A 15,548-nucleotide genomic window follows, 5' to 3' on the forward strand; every position below is an offset into this window, starting at 1 on the left:
CGCCCCTGGCCGCCGCCGCCGCCACTTCCTCTCGCCGCCCACCTCGCAAGCCCGCCCGTCCGCCCCGCCCCGGTCGGCCCCACCCCTCCTCCTCGTGCGCCCGCCCGCCCCAAACTCCGGCAAACAAAACGCACCATTCACAACTCTGCGACCGGAGCCGCGCATGCGCCGCCCACCCGCTTGCGGGGCGGCTGGACTGCAGCGAGCCAGAGGTGCGGCCCTCTCACCCTTGCGGGCCCGCGGTTTCCTCTGTGTAGAACTGCTCTGCGGACATCTGCCCGGACCTTGGAGAGAGGGAGCCGCTCGCGCGGTTCCTTTCTGTCGACTGTATGAAACTTTGGGGCTTCTCAGCTGCTTGGAGTGACCCCAGATTGTCACCTGAACGTGAGTGAGGAAACTTAAGTCCTTGGGGACTTTGTGTCGGAAAACCGACAGGGAGGGGTGTAGGCTGTGCCTATCAAAGATTAAAGATGGAAACAAACCAGAGAATCTCGCGGAATCCGCATGATGGTGGAAAGGTCTGAGCTGGTGGGAGTCAGGCCTTAGCTGGGATTTCACTCCACTGCTTACACAAACCTTACACAAGCACTGGATGCTAAGCCTCAGTTTGCCTATTCGCAAAATGCAGACACTCACAAGCTCTCAGTGTTGGCGTTGAGAGTCTTTATGTAGGTCTAACACATAATGAGCACCCAGTAAATTTAAGTTTCTAAAGAAGAAAAGTTGAATTATATAACCTAAGGCCAGTCCATATATTTACGCAAATGTGCAATCAAGCCCTAAAAAAGATTCGCAAGTTATAGGCAAGTTATTTAGCCCAAGCTGGAGAGAGTCTTATATGGGATTTATGGCAGAGCCTGACTCAGAGTTGGTCCCCGATAAATTCTGATCCTTAAAATTCTAGCTAGTCAAAAATTCAGTACAGAGATGGTAAATACAGGGTGCCTGAGTGGCTCAGTCAGTTAAGCGTCTGACTCTTGATTTCTGCTCAGGTAATGATCTTAAAGTTGGTGAGTTTGGGCTTCAAGCTGTCAGCCTGGAACCTGCTTGGGATTCTCTCTCTCTCTCTCTCTCTCTCTCTCAAAATAAATAAAGGAAAAAAAAGATGGCAAATAGGTGCCAACTCTGATTGATAGTAGCTGGCCATATTGCAAATTTAAAACTTGCAAGGATAAGTGTTGAGGGCAATTGGCAATGTAGACCTGAATGCAGGGTGGGGCAGAATTTCCTAACCCTGTCTAGTTTAATCTCAGTTTTACAGATATGGAAGTGAGCTAGGGTAACCAACTGTCCAGCTTTTCCAGACACAATCCTGGTTTTAACAATGAAAGTTCCATGTCCTAGGAAACCACTCTGTCCCTGGCACACAAAGATGGTAGGTCACCCTAACTGAGGTCCAGAGATTAATCAATTTCCCAAGGTCAGGAAGGGAGTTTTCAGTAGAGTGGAACCTGTAGGTTAGTGGTTTTAACAAACACACTTTCTGAATAGCAAACATAGAATCAACTCTTTCCAAGGGCATGCTTCCCTGGCCCACAGCAAACCTGTGTGAACATATGAGTGTGCACAAATAGAAAGGGTATAGATACAGATGGGCCTCCATCTATCTCAGATTCTTCCCTCAAGTCTCTTTCAGTTGCAAGTGACAAAAACCCAATTCAAGTAAACTTAAAGGTACAAAGGGACCGTTTTATTTTAATTAAATAAATCAAAGAGAGGAATAGATAGTCTCTTTTTCTTTTCTATTTCTCCATTTCTTGTCACTGTTTAACTTTCTCATGCTCTCTTCAATGCCATTCATTTCCTGGCAAAGGATGGGAGCAGCTACTTCTCCATTTCTAAGTCATTATTTCTGGGAAGGACTTTGGCCCAGTCTGAGTCACATACTCTCCCCTCTACCAAATCACCATGTCCAGGCTGACATGATGACATTGGTCAGCTTATTACACAGGCTTTCCCATCAGGACTGTTAGAGGCCTGGAATGGCCAGCTTCAGATAGACCCTGATGAGTTGAAAGAAGGGAAGAGCAGTTTCTCCGAAAGGAAGCAGTGAAAGTGCATTGTGGGCCTACTGAGCAGTTTGTATCAGCTACAGCTTGCAAAAGATGCCATTTTTTAAAATGTTTATTGTTTTGAAAGGGAAAGAAAGAGAGAGCTCGGGAGGGGCAGAGAGAGAGAGGGAGAGAGAGAACTCCAAGTGGGCTCCTCACTGTCAGTGCAGAGGCTGACTCAGGGGCTTAATCTCACAAACCATGAGATCATGACCCGAGCTGAAATCAAGAGTCAGACACTTAACCAACTGAGCCACCCAGGTGCCCCAAGGTTGCCATTTTTATTTTGCTGCCTAAAGGTTCTGGTGAAACTGGAGGGGGAGCTCCAAATCATCATAGGAAAAGCGTAGACAAAACCAGCCTTAAAACATCTGCATCTTATGTTGAGAGGTAGGTGAGGCAGCATCCACTCCAAGGCACCAAGGTAGAAGTAGAATTAAGCCACAAGAAACAGAAGCTTTCATCCATCTGCTGCCTCTGCTTTAAGTCTTTCCAGTCCAGCAAAGACCTTCGGACGCTAGGACAATGCAGCCATTGTCTAAATAAGAGGCAAACGATGACTTTGGTACCAGTCAACAGGACTGTCTGAAGGCCAGTGGTCAGGGGAGCAGAGTTTTGGGGGTCAGCCTCTACGGTAGGAAAAGAGTATATCACATGTTGCACCATTCAGCGCCATCATAGTCATTTAGGTATACTTTAGTATAAAACTTTCCATTTCTGTCTCTAAAGAATGATCCACAAGGCAGCACTCTTACTCCACAATGGGTCCAGGTAGGGCTCATAGACCTACAGCTGATCTTGGCGGAGGGTGGGAGTACAGAGCAGGACAGAGTACACAAATTGTCAGCCTCATGGGGGTAGGGAGTGATGTCTTGAGGGAAAGGGATGAGAAAGCCTGCGAGGCAGATCCAGAACAGCAGCACCACAGACAGCCTTTGGCAACTCCAGGCCACAGGATAACCCACTCGGCATTGTCTGGCATCCAACCAGCCAGGACGCCTGGGAAACAAGCCGCAGGCTGAAGGAGGCCATCTCCTCGGCTGACCTCTGTATGCCTTTTTTTCTTGTGAAAAAAATTTTCACTTATTTAAAAAAGTTACATTAAAGGAAATTAATAAAGGCAAATTTCACCCGTGTGAAATTTAGGTATGTTTAACTCTGTGTTTCTGTCCAGCTCGGTATGGATTGGTCCAGGCACTACCCCATGGAGATGTTTGCTAAGAACCACCTCTAATAGGATCCAACTGTGGACTGTGTGTATCTGTTCTTTGCCTAGAAACACCCTTCCCACTCCCCAAACCTAGTTGAATTCTTTCTGAAGCCCTGCTGCTTGGAGTCTTCCTTTCCTGAGGATTCAGCCAGCCTAGGGCCTCTTCTTCCCTGTCTTCCTGGAGCAGCTGCTCCTATAGGACTCCCTGACCAATCTTGAATGGGTGGACAGAACAATGCATAGTAACACTGAGCAGGTGATGGGAACCCTCAATTGTTTGACCCAACTGCGAAGCTGTGAGCTAGGTGTTTTTATGTCCCTTATCTCAAAGTTCATTCAGAGAACCACTTTCCAAGACAAGTCTTCTTGTCCCAATCTGACAGATGAAGAAATAGAAAGTCTGAAAATATAAATAACTGACCACAGGACAATGACAAGACCTTGACCCATCAGAGATAACAAAATGGCATTGGGGTATATCATCTTCATTTACTCCTTACTATAATCCTGCAAGTTTGGTATTATTGGCTCTATTCTACAGATGAAGAAAAACTGAGGCACGGTGGGGGAGGGGGCAGAGGGGTGCTGGCAATCCCAGGTCTGTGCTCTTAACTATTCCAGCCTAAGGCATCTGCTGGTGAGATGCCAAAAGCCCTGCTTGTCTCTCTAGCTGAACTGCCAGCTCATGCAGAGTTGCGGCCAAGGCCCTTCCTTCTCAAGCACCCTGCCATGCTCCCAAAGGGTCCCCAACAGGTAGAATGAAGGAATCCTATCATGGGCCTTATGGCAGAATCAGTTCCTTGCCCTTGATCGTTTTACATTCCTGCCCCTGAGCCCAATTGTTTGTCTTTCCTTGGCTTGGAAGGTCAAGGCCTAGACATCCTTTCTCCCTAAGTCCAGCAGAAAGAATGGCTTTATCTAGGTATGGTGTCAGCAGCTCCCCACATCTGCGTCTCCTCAAAGAGAGGGTGGGGTCTTCCCACGCCCCTGAGCCTCTAGTGTATTTTTTTCTAAGGAAACAGTTTCCCTTCAGTTACTAGGGAAATATTGTGCCATCTTGAAACAAATAGGATCTGGAGTCACAAATGAGACTTGATGGGGGTGAGAGAGAAGGGAAATTAATGGTTGGCACAGTTCCTAAAGCCCCAGCTCTACCTAGCTTCTAGTCTGGGGATGGAGATGTGCCTAAGTCTGGGGTGAGGGTGTCATCTGCCTAATTGAGGCAGTTTTCTGGGCCCTAAAGAATTTTTTTTTGAGATATAATTTAAGTACACCATAAAACTCACCCCTAGGTCCTTAAGAATTTCCCCTCCCAGGAGGTTCTTCCGCTTCTTAGCTCCCCTGCCACCCTCCCCCACCAGCTCAGCCATCCCACTAGGAGAGGAAAACTGAGAGGAGTAAGTTTCCCCAGAATAGCATTTCTTCAGTGTTGGGATCAATAAACCCGTTTGCTTAAAAGGAACCAGATGATTTCATCCTTATAATTACAAGTTTGACGTTTGCAAATCTTGCCCGGGCCTAAGGAGCCTCTTTGTCATGGGAGTCGGAGGGGTTTGTCTGGGTGCCTGAGGATGGGGACCGAGCCTTGTGTACTGGGAAGAGGGCCAGGCTGGGGTCAGGAGGCCTAGCTGACCAGTCTTGGAGGGCTGTTTGGGACTGCTCCCCTTCTCCTCCCCTGCTCTCCCAAGTTTCTGGCGGGTGATGGGAAACAGACGAGACTAGGGGACTAGAGAATGGCAGTGGTGAGCTCTAACCGCACCACCCCTCCCCTGAGCCCCTCCCTCAAGTCTCTCATTTGCCTATGGCAGAGAGGCAAGGACTGTCAGCCCAGCATTCATGACTCCCTTTCCTTTCCAATCCCATCTCTCATCATTTCTCCCTGTGGTATGTGGCAATCCAGCCATACTGACCTGTTACATTTCCCACATGCCTCAGTGCCTTTGCTCTTACTGTATATACCCTCTATCTAGCATGACTTCCTCCCCTTTCTCTGCTGCAATAACTCACATTTTTTCTTTGAATATAAGTTCAGGGGCCTTTGATTGTCCTCCATAGACCACTCCACAGTGTCCCTTACTCTATCATTTGGGCCATACAACGATGCATCAAGGAGATGGCCAGTACACCTAGGACATAGTAGCATCCTGGGAGGATTTGGCTCCCCACTAATTTGTGTTCGTTTTACTACTGTGAAGTCTTCATATGAGTGTCTTTTGCCTCACCCTTACATTTTTTTAATTATTTAAAACTTGTGCATATTTTTTGTAGAAAACTGAGGAAATATAGGAATATAGGAAAAGAAGATAGTCTTACCACCTCAAAACAATAATTTAATTATAATTAAATATACAGTAGGGTGCCTGGGTGGCTCAGTCAGTTAAGCGTCCAACTTCAGCTCAGGTCATGATCTCACGGTTCTCAAGTTCGAGCCCTGCATCGAGCTCTGTGCTGACAGTTCAGAGCCTGGAGCCTGCTTCAGATTCTGTGTCTCCCTCTCTCTCTGCCTGTCCCCTGCTCATGTTCTGTCTGTCTGTCTGTCTCTCTCTCAAAAAAAAAAAATTAAAAAATTTTTTTAATAATTAAACATGCATTTAAGTATATTTTCTTTGGCCTTTCTCCAGCTATGTTTCTTCACATAACTATGCTGGTTTTTTGTTTTTTTTTTTAGTTATTTATTTTGAGAGCAAGACAGGGAGCGTGAGCAGGGGAGGGGCAGAGAGAGAGGGAGAGAGAGAATCAGTGCAGAGCCCAACTCGAGCCTTGATCTCATGACGAGATCAGGACCTGAACCCTTATCAAGAGTCGGACACCTTGGGGCTCCTGGGTGGCTCAGTCGGTTGAGCTTCCAACTCCAGCTCAGGTCATGATCTCGCAGTCTGTGAGTTCGAGCCCTACGTCAGGCTCTGTGCTGACAGCTCAGAGCCTGGAGCCTGCTTCAGATTCTGTGTCTCCCTCTCTCTCTGACCCTCCTCCATTCACGCTCTATCTCTATCTCAAAAATAAATAAACATTAAAAAAAAAAAAAAGAGTCAGACACCTAACGAAACCGACTGAGCCACCCAGGTGCCCTGCATGTAGTTATGATGTTCTATGGTACAATTTTGAATGGTCTTTATTACCTAACCTATGGCATAAGTATTTTCTCATGCAATTATATAAAACTAATGACATCCTGGCTGATCTCCTATTGTTGGGCATTTATTCAGGTTGTTTCCCATTATTTACTGTTATAAAATAGGCTTCTGTGAACATTGTGGTGCTTAAGGATTTTTCTTAATGTTTTTGATAGTGATTTTAGGGTCACTATCCAGAAGCAGAACCCCTATATCAAAAAGTATAGGTATTTTAAGATTCTTGATTATTTGTTGCTAGTCAAATTTCTCTTTGGCACTGCCTCTTCTCTCTTCTTGAGTCTTAAAAATCCTTCCTCCCCCCATTTTTCTTCTCAGTGTCTCAGACACAGGAAATGCCAACCAAGAATAAACCAAGACCTGCAGATAGAGATCAATGGATCAATAAAGGAGGTTGAATAATTCAACATTCACTTCTGGCTCATTATTGACTCTTGAATCCAAATGCATCCTCTTTTACCTTCTCTCCTTTTTGCTCCATGTTGATGATGCCTTGATACCATGCACTGTTCTTGGGTTCTTTCCCAAATTTCCCAAGCTCTAAACCATCCTGACAGGGTTTCCCTGACTTGTCTTGCAAGTAGGCAGACAGAATTACTAGCCCACAGCCTCCTCATCAGACTGCCTTTCCTCTAGGAACACAAACGGAGCAATTACTAAAGCAGACAATAATTCTCTTCTAGATGATACTTCTGAGTGAATAGGCAAGGAGCTCAGCTTCAGACTGTTCTAGCCCTGGTTAACCTCCACTGTCTAGCTTGCTTCTTTCCCCATTCTCAGCCAGGCTAATTCATGCTCTTTCACTAAACATGGGCTCAGAGGCCTCTGAGAACTGCTGGGAGAATGACTGCTCCACACCAATGCCTGACCTGGAGACCAGACCAAGCCTCCTCAAAGGTGCCCCATAGTTGATAGCTTCCCTAGCCCACCTGATGCTAGGAAAGCTTGCTCCTTCTGCCCCAGGGGAGCTCCCAGGATGCCTTGAAGCTTAAGTAGTGTTGGTGATTGAGATGGACACAGATGAGCCACCTAGATCCCTCTTCACTGAAGGTCTGCTACCTAGCAGCTGGGATTGCTCTCACCCCTTTCTGGGGTTCCCTGAGCTATAGAGAGCTACCTTCAAGTCTTCCTTTCTGGGCAGCTTACATCCAATGACTGGAGATGGGAGAGGTGCCTCGGTGGCTTAGTCAGTTAAGTGTCTGACTTGATTTCGGCTCAGGTCATGATCCCAGGGTCATGGGATCAAGTCCCTGGTGGGCCTCTGTGCTGACATTGTGGAGCCTGCTTGAGGTTCTCTCTCTCCCCCTCTCTCTGCCCCTTCCTTCCTCAAAATAAATAAACTTTAACAAACAAACAGCAACAACAAAAAAACAATGACTGGTGATGGGAGTATAAAGGCCCAGCAGAGCAATCCTGATGGGCCACATGAGCTCCAGGGCTCTCTGTGGAGTCACCTCAAACTGTTGTTGGACTGCAGTGTAGCTTGACTTCTCCCTCTACCCAATTCTGCTTTTTTCCTCTCCCATCAACACATTTTGGGTTTTTTAAATAAATAAATAAGTAATTAGTTAATTATTTTTGAGAGGGGAGGGGCAGAGGGAGAGGAAGAGAGAGAATCTTTTCTTTTTTTTTTTTAGTGTTTATTTATTTTGAGAGAGACCTAGAGAGTGTGCATGAATGAGAGTAAGTCGGAGAGGGGCAGAGAGGGAAAGAGAATTCCAAGCAGGCTCTACCCTGCCAGCACAGAGCCCGATGGGGGTTTTCGTGAGATCATGACCTGAGCCAACAGACTGAGCCAGGCGCCCGAGAGAGAGAATCTTAAGCAGGCTCCACACCCAGCATGGAGACTGAACTCGGGGCTCGATCTCATGGACTATGAGATCTTGACCTCAGCCAAAATCAAGGATGAGATGCCTAACCGACTGAACCACCCAGGGGCCTTGCTAGCAATACATTTAATCCCAAGGGCACTTCTTAATAAATACCTTGCAAGTGAAACTTTCTAGAGAACTTGATCTGTGACAGTGACTAAGAGTTATTTGAAAGAGAGCTTCACCCGGTGCCATCTCCCTTAGTATACTTGGATCTGGCCTGACTTGGATTCTGGCCAATAAGATGCTGTGGAGAAGTCACTTTATAAAAGTGTTTTAAGGTCTTGTTAAGTTTTATTGATTGATTGGTTTTATTTTTAACTAATCTCTACACCCAATGAGGGGCTCAAACTTATACCCCACTGGCTGAGCCAGCTTGGTGCCCCTTTTTAAGTTTTATTTTTTTCATTTTTAAAAAAATGCTTATTTATTGGGGCACCTGAGTGGCTTGGTTAAGCATCTGACTTTGGCTCAGGTCATGATCTCAGGGTTTGTGGGTTTGAGCCCTGCATCGGGCTCTGTGCTGTTTGGAACCTGCTTGGGAATCTCTCTCCCTCTCTCTGCCCTTCCCCCACTCATGCTGTCTCATCTCTCTCTTTCTCAAAATAAATAAAGTTTAAAAATGTTTATTTATATTTTGAAAGAGAGAGAAGAGGGAGAAGTGGGGGAGGTGAGGCAGAGAGAGAGAGAGAGAGAGAGAGAGAGAGAGAGAGAGGATCTGAAGCAGGCTCTGAGCTGCCAGCCCAGAGCCCAATGCGGGGTTTGAATTCACGAACCATGAGATCATTACCTGAGCCAAAGTTGGACGCTTCACTGACTGAGCCATGCAGGTGCTTCCTTAAGTTTTCTTTTAAAAAGTCTTTAAAGGGGCGCCTGGGTGGCACAGTCGGTTAAGCGTCCGACTTCAGCCAGGTCACGATCTCGCGGTCCGTGAGTTCGAGCCCCGCGTCGGGCTCTGGGCTGATGGCTCAGAGCCTGGAGCCTGTTTCCGATTCTGTGTCTCCCTCTCTCTCTGCCCCTCCCCCGTTCATGCTCTGTCTCTCTCTGTCCCAAAAAAATAAATAAAAAACGTTGAAAAAAAAATTTAAAAAGTCTTTTAAAAGTTGTTTGGAAGAGACATGAGCCACTTTGGGATGAGAATGGTTGTCTGGTATGACTTGAGATTTGTCATCCATCAAATATGGACACTATATAACATTTGCTTTAGTAAAAGTAATTTTCTAAACACTTTCTTATTGGACTCTCCCAAGTGTCTTCAAGGTAAGGAGGGAAGGAATTAATGTCCTATTTTGCAGCTCAGAAAATTGGGATTCAGAACAAGTGGCCATCTCATTTAAGAGCATATGGCTAGATAGACCCGGAGAGAAAGATTCCAGAAGAGCAAAGGTGTCCTGAAGTTGAAGAAATTCAGTCCCTTTATTCTTTGTTAGAGCAACCTGATGTTAGAGGATTTTTTTTTTAATTTTTTTTTTTCAACGTTTATTTATTTTTGGGACAGAGAGAGACAGAGCATGAACGGGGGAGGGGCAGAGAGAGAGGGAGACACAGAATTGGAAACAGGCTCCAGGCTCTGAGCCATCAGCCCAGAGCCCGACGCGGGGCTCGAACTCACGGACCGCGAGATCGTGACCTGGCTGAAGCCGGACGCTTAACCGACTGCGCCACCCAGGCGCCCCCCTGATGTTAGAGGATTTTAGTGACTTCTCTAAGATCCCAGAGCTAGGTGGTTCCTCAATTTTTTGTTTTTGTTTTTTAATTAGAGAATGAGAGAGAGAGAGAGAGAGAGAGAGAGAGAGAGAGAGAGAGGGAGAGAGAGAGGGAATCTTAAGCAGACTCCATGCCAAGCACAGAGCCCAGCTTGGGTCTTGATCGCACAACCCTGGGATTGTGACCTGAGCCAAAATCAAGAGTCAGATGCTTAACCGATTGAGGCACCCAGGTGCCACCCTCAGTTTTTAAATCTATAAATTGAGGACAAAGACATCTACTTGTATCTGTCAGGACTGTTTTGGTTTCAAGTAATGGAAGCCCAATTAAAATTGGCTCACACAAAAAAGGGAAAGTATTAGCTCATTTAACTGAAAGCTCTGCGTGTGTAAGTGACTTCAGGCATGGCTGGATCCAGGTATTCAGGCACTGACACCAGAAATCTGTCTGTCTGTCTATCTCTCTCAGTCTCTTGGTTCTGTTTTTCTGTTTTAGCTTCATTCACATGCTGACTTACCCTCCCCCACCCCCCAGTGGTGAGGACTGCCCTTTCCTGATACTCCCACAAAAATCTGGGGTTGACTTTAATAGGCCATGTTTAGGTTATCTGTTAATACCTGAACTGTGGACACTGAATTGCTGTCAACAGGGCAATATAGCAGGAAAAGGAATGGATGTATTGGACAGGCAAAAACACCAGATGGTACCTTGGTTAGTGTCTGGCACAAAGTTACAAGCTCTCAAAGAATGGTGGCTATGACAATCTTAAAGGTCCCATCTGGCTCTGAAATTCTAGGATTTTTACAACTCTGTACTTTGATACAAATCCAACTATAAATATTGGCAGTCAAGGGATGCCCTGGATAACAATTTGAGTTCATTCAAGGTCCAGTCAAAATACCATAAAATGAGCTGAGAAGGGGCCTGAAAATGAAAAGGAAGCTGGCAGAGCAAGGCTGGGAGTGCATGCTCTTCTATAGCAGAGGGTAACTGCCTCTGGCTTGCCTTCTTTTGTAGTGAGCCAGGGAAGGTGGCAATGACAGAATCAGTGTGTGGCCCTGGAAGGGATTCCCTGAGGCGCTGGGGGCTGCTACGTCACAGGATTCTGCTTCTTTTAGCGTCAAATGACTGAGAAGGACCACGTCTGGTAGCCAAAGACAGCCTTGGATGGACTGAGGGGAGTCCACTGGCCTCCAAAGACTGCCCGATGTGGATGCTTTGGTTAGGTGGTGACCAAGCAATCGCCCAGTCAGAGCCTTCTCTGAGGCACGTGTGGTGTAAGCGCATGTACAGGTGGCAAGCCCAGAGGAGGCAGGGCTGGAACTCAGGTGCCAGCCTGGCTTTCATTCACCCTGTAAACCAAGTAAGTGGTGCCCCCTGGAGGTGCATGCTGCAATAGCTCTTTTGTCTACCATAACCTGAGCGATGTGGGAGGGAGGCCTATACCACCCAGCACAATGGGCTCCTGATTGTTTCCCTGTTTCTCACATTAGATTTCCATTACCAAGAGTTTTTTGGGTATGTTTACATCTTCACTTTTTGAAAAAATTATTCTTTTCCCAGATGTGCTGAGTATTGTAGATAAATTAGTCACCTAAAAGCCAGGCAGTCAGGATTTCTTCTGGCAGGGAGGATCAGCGAGGCCAAATGAATGTCTGAGGTCACACAGCAGAGGAAACAGTTGTATTAAAACTCAAGATCCCTGCCCACCAGTGGCCTTTTCTACCACTGAACTCCAGAATTCCATGTTTCAGAAGTAGCAAATTGATGGTAGTGCTCCTGGTGGTGCTCCTGAGAAGCCCAGCAACAAAACCAGTTTTAGAGTCTTGGATCCGGAGTTTCTGGAAGGCCCTGGAGGATATCAGTCCTTCCTCCAGGCCAGAAGAGCTGCTCCTTAGTTAAGAAACATGAATCAGCCACAGACGCCTCTGCCAGCTTTTGATGAATTTTTCTGCCACTGGTGCTAATTTCCTGAAAGGCTTTTCTTCCACATTCAGGCCCCCCTCAAAAGCGTTCTTACTCCCTAATGGTAGGAAATTCATAATGATCACCCAGTGGCTCCTTGTTGAGGTCACCATCATGCTCTTCACCAGTGTCTGTGGCTGAAAGAGCTGAGCTGGTTGTGGATGAGTCCTAGACCACAGTTGGAGGGGCCTGGGGTTGGAGTAGTGTCCTACCGGGATTGTTCCCAGATGCACAGATGAGAACCAGGCCCAGAGAGGCAAGTGGCTTGCCTGAGGACACACACAGAAAAATAGGCCCAGACAGGAATATCCAGCTTCCAAATTCAGCCTAAAAGAGGCATGCTGAACTCTGCTCTGTGAGACCATCTGATCTTGAGTTCTTTCGGGGTTCAAATGGGTCTTCCTCCCCTTCCATTTTGCCCCGCAGACCAATAGGCTCAAACCCAACTCCTTGCAGCCATGGAGTTACTGTGATTTTATGGAGTCAGTGGTAATAGGCTAAAGTCCTGTCTGGATTAGCTTTCCATGGAGGGAAGGGAGAGAAAAGGGGCTTCCCCAGCAACACTAGGCCTTGCTTGTGTCCCCATCCTGGACAGGACTCCCCCTTGGGACTTTTCCTGGATCCAGTAGGTAGGGGCTGAGGTCTCCCAGGCTCCTGGAGAGGAGTGATGAGTCCCCAGGCTGGGTTGGGTGGGGGAGCTCTCAGCCAGAGTGCCCCAGGGGCCATCTGGTAGGTAGAGGAGGGGAAGGGTCAGAGCTGGCCTGCTTTTGTCAAAAGCTCCTTGGAACAATAGGACATCTAGGAGTCTCTCTCAACTTCTACCTCCTCTTTCCTCATCTGTCACCAAGTCCTGTCCATCAGCTTTATGAACTTGCTTGCTCTCTTCCACGAAGGACTCACTGTCTAGTTTTGCATTGTCCTGCCCTGGTGTCCCCACTTCTATTCTCTCTTCCTTCAGTTTGTCTGTACTTTGTAATCTTAGAGATCTTTCTGGAAGATAAGTCTAACCAGGACATGTCCCTCCCATGGCTCCCCAGTGCCTCAAGGTAGAGTCCATGCTCCCTCCCAGGCTTATAGGGCTGGTGTTCCAGCTCTGGGCCCTGCTTCCCCTGCCTTTCTGCATGGGCCACACATACACAGAGCTGCTAGGATGGAACAGGCTAATTCCAATCTCCAGGCCTTTGCTCCTGTTGTGCCTTCTAGCTGACGTAGCTTCCCCTCCCTCTCTGCCTCCAGACCTTCCACTCTTTCCTACTGGTCCTTTCACGTGCTCCTCCAGAAGACTTCTCTGACTCACCACCTCACCCACGTTAGGTCAGCATCTCCACCGTGCTCTCACAGCCTTTCCAGCTGACCCTTTCTATCATCCCCCTCCAAGGTCTCAGTGGTCAGACAACGGGGATGAGAAACAAATCCATGCTTACTGCCATCTTCTGAGTACCCGGGTACTTCTCTTTTCCAGCCTGAACAGCCTCAGCACCGCCCTGGCTCTGTGTCCATTTGCCTGTCTGGGTGTGTGTCCACCTGCTTCTGTTTCTTCCCTCTACCCCTTGACTTTCTTGGCGGATTGTTCCACTGTCTCTTTCATCTGCTTCTGTTTCTCTCCTCATGATTTAATATACTTCCACCTCATTTCATGAAGGACTCAAGGTGGTGTCTTTGTCACTGCATCCCTTCCTCCCTCAATCCCCATAACCCAATTTCTCGCAGGCACTCTCTCTCCACACAGTCAATGAATTTGGTATGTGGAAGGAGAGTTCAGAAGGAGAGTTCTGACTCCTTTAGAAGAGTGATATCCTCTCACTCACAGGAAATCTGGCCCTTCGGGGCACATAGCAGGTCGCCAGCCCCTTCCTACTAAGGCCAGACATGAGAGGGGTGGGGGCAGAGGGCACAGAGTAAAGGCCACCCTGAAACCCATGCCACTGTACCCAGTACTGGTCAGGGACCTCAGCACCTCTAACCCAGCCCCTTGTGGCACTGATGGGGGAAACAGCAGATCTCTTTGGTCAACCCCATTTGTGAAACTTCTTCCTGAACCCTCCCCCCAACTGCTTCCTCTCTTCTAGAAACTTCAGCCTCATGTAACATGTCTTGGGCATAGGCTTACCTTGTCCCTCAGGACAGGGCTCCAGTGTGTCCAGCTGGGCTGGGAAGGGGTCAGTTGGGGAAGGAGAAGCCTTGAAGTGGTGGCATCTGACCCCACTGCTCCTCTTCGAGCCCCTCTTTCCTTCACCTGTTGCCTCTCTGGACCTCAGAGCTTCTAGTAGCTTGGGGTTCTCGCTAGGCCCCTGGAGTATCTCTCCTGGCAGCCTGTGGGCTTCTGGAAGGCAGGATTGATACCTCTTGGGTCTCCCAAAGCCCATATGTGGCCAGTCAGGTTGTGCACCGCAGGGACCCAGGACAGGAAGCCCATTGGCGATGAGCCTGTGGCCCTGCACTGCCCACCCAAACTCCTGCCCACCTTCCTGCCAACGGGGCACCAGCCAGCGCAGGCCTCCACGGCCACCAGCAGGAAACTGCCCTGGGGGCGGCCAGCCCAGGCGGGGCTTTGTTTGGAGAGCGAGAAGCCAGGAGGACCATGAGACCGCAAGGGGCTTGGAAGAGCTCGCCCCTGCCCAGAGCGTTTGTGTCGCCTGCCTGAGACTGGGGCGGCTCGGCCTCAACGCGCCTCCTGCCGCCGGCCCGACGGGCGACTACTGGCTGGCGCCTGGGCACAGGCGGTCAGGAGCGCAGGAGCCCTCACTGGGAGAGAGGCCCGGTTCCCCTCGCCCCCACCCCCAGCGGCTGCGAGTTTCAGCTCCCGGCGCCCTCGCGTCCGCCCGGGCTCTGGCCCCGCGCCAGGCGACTGATCCTTCACTGCCTTTGGCGGGAGGCGGACGGCGCGTCCCCAGAGGCTCCCAGGCCGCTGGCGCTGTCTGCCGGGCAAGGAGGGCGGCGGCGGCGCTGCGGGGGACTGCGGTCAGCGCGGGCACCACCCACACGCCGAGTCTCCCGCACTAATTGGCCCTCAGCTGCCTTGGTAGTAATTGCTGCTTCGCGGGGCGGGGGCAGGCGGGGTGTCGGAGGAGAGCAAGGGGCTCCGCTTCTGGAGCTGGGGAGTCAGGCTCAGCCTGAGCTGAGCCGTGGGGCTGGCAGGAGACGCGTGTCCACGCTGTTCCAAGAGCTGGCTTTACACCGGTGCGTCTTCTTCCTCTTGGCGGCCCTGGCACACAGCGATGAACCCAGGGAAAAGCCACTCAAGTGTCTTAGGGCCTTCACCAAGATCCAGTCAGTTCTGTGAACCGCTCCCTGCGGAGTGGAGCGCCGTGGAGCCTGGCAGGGACTTTAGGAACGCCTTTGGGTGGGCCACCGGAGACTTCAGTGCAGCCGGGAAGCGGAGGTGGAGACAGAGCAGTAGGTAGCCCTCCCCGCCTCCCTCTTCCATCAGGAAGAGGACAGGGTGGTGTGGGGCTGGAGCTGTGGAGGCAGGGGGCCAGTCAACCATCCAGGCTGTCCACTGGAATCCCTCCATGCTCAAATTCTGAGATAAGGTCCTAGGGTTTCCCTGGGAGTCGTTTATGATCCTGGCATCTGGTGGGGCCCTGACTGTACCCTAGCTCCTCCTCAGGTT

The 15,548-nt window shown here is 49.1% G+C and overlaps 1 long non-coding RNA gene across 2 annotated transcripts in view; it reads left to right on the forward strand.

Annotated features, from left to right (window-relative positions):
• Positions 1–15,548, forward strand: part of LOC147573422 (uncharacterized) — a 22,982-nt gene continuing 7,434 nt past the window's right edge. For both annotated transcript variants that reach the window (XR_015244752.1, XR_015244753.1), the window contains exon 1: positions 1–384. This is a non-coding gene — a long non-coding RNA (uncharacterized LOC147573422). The remainder of the gene's footprint in view (positions 385–15,548) is intronic.

This window comes from Puma concolor, chromosome E2, assembly GCF_028749965.1.
Source record: "Puma concolor isolate L17-30 chromosome E2, mPumCon1.1.hap2, whole genome shotgun sequence".
Lineage (NCBI taxonomy): Eukaryota > Metazoa > Chordata > Mammalia > Carnivora > Felidae > Puma > Puma concolor.